The following is a 1,518-nucleotide window of genomic DNA, read 5'->3' on the forward strand; positions in this document are numbered from 1 at the left end:
TGTGGTCAACGTCATGAGCCAAAGTGTATATGAACTGCTGTATGGAAAGTGAATTTGCTTTGTAAACCTTCACCCAAATCACAATACAAAACAATGAAAGAAATATTCCAGGTGGATAACTTTAACAATCAGATAGTCAGTTACTCATGTCAAAGTGGGAGTTATCAAGACTATAACTAGAAAAGGTATACCATGTATACCACACATGCTGAGATAATATAAAATAAGTAAGAGGAATTTCAGATTAATTACACAGAAAGGAGTCAAGGTCATCATCCAGGGGTTCTGAAAGGAGTGAGGAATGGTTGCGGGGCAGTTTGTTAATGCTTTTGGGATGTACTTCAGTTAAGCTCAGCAAATATTGTCTAAAACACTAACCATTCATTTATTCAACACCTTCTTCATGCTGGATTTCAGTGTAGGTGCTAAGGATAGAGCAGCGAACAAATAAAAGATCCTTGCCCTCCTGTAGTATGTGAGTAGGTGGAGTGGAAGGAGACAGACAATAAACAACATAAAAGGTAAATTAACTATACTGCATTGTACCTAAGATGTCACTGATTATACCATTGGCCATAGGTAAATCTAGACTTATGGTGATTCCATGAGTTGCAGAATAAATTTGCACTTCATGGATGTTCTTGAGTGTGACCTGTTGGAAGCAGATCACCAGGCCTTTTTACCAAGGTACCTCTGGGTAGGTTCGAACAGACAACCTTTCAGTTGAAACCCAGGGTCTCCCCATAGATTGTAAGGTACAATATTATTTTATGGACTACTATGAAAGGGGAAAAAAATCATTGGTAAGTAAACATGACATATCATTGGAAGCAAATGCATTCTTATTTCACAGATGGCGAAAGTGAGAAAGCATTATATCTTGTTGCTGTTGTTAGGTGCTGTCCAGTCAGTTCCAATTCATATTGATCCTATACACAAGAAAATGAAATACTGCCCAGTTGTGCACTATCCTCACAACCATTGCCATGTTTTAGCCCATCATCGCGGTCACTGTGTCAGTCCATCTCGTTGAGAGTCTGTCCCATTTTTTCTGACTTGTACATTACCAACTATGATATCCTTCTCCGGGGACTGATCCCTTTTGACAACTTGACCAAAGTACAAAGATGAAACCTGGCCATTCTTGCTTTCAAGAAGCATTCTGGATGTACTTCCTCCAAGAGAGATTTCTTCATTCTACTAGTAGCCCATGGTACATTCAATATTCTTCACCAACACCACAATCCAAATGCATCAATTCTCCTGGGGTCTTCCTTATTCACTGTCCAGCTCTCACATGTATATGAGGCTACTGAAGATACCCTGGCTTAGAGCCAAGCACATCTCAGTTTTCAAACTGACACCTTTGCTCTAACCTAGGGACTGGGAAAGGGTTGATGGTGATAAATGGGGAGTGAAACTAAATGAACACATAATGTTGAATGTTAGTAAACTCTGCTCTGTAAATTTGCACCTTAAGCACAATAATTTTTTTTTTTTTCATGTTGTGATGGATCA

Source organism: Orycteropus afer, unplaced genomic scaffold (genome assembly GCF_000298275.1).
Source record: "Orycteropus afer afer isolate SDZICR_OR568_19922 unplaced genomic scaffold, OryAfe1.0 scaffold00361, whole genome shotgun sequence".
In the NCBI taxonomy this organism is placed as follows: Eukaryota; Metazoa; Chordata; class Mammalia; order Tubulidentata; family Orycteropodidae; genus Orycteropus; species Orycteropus afer.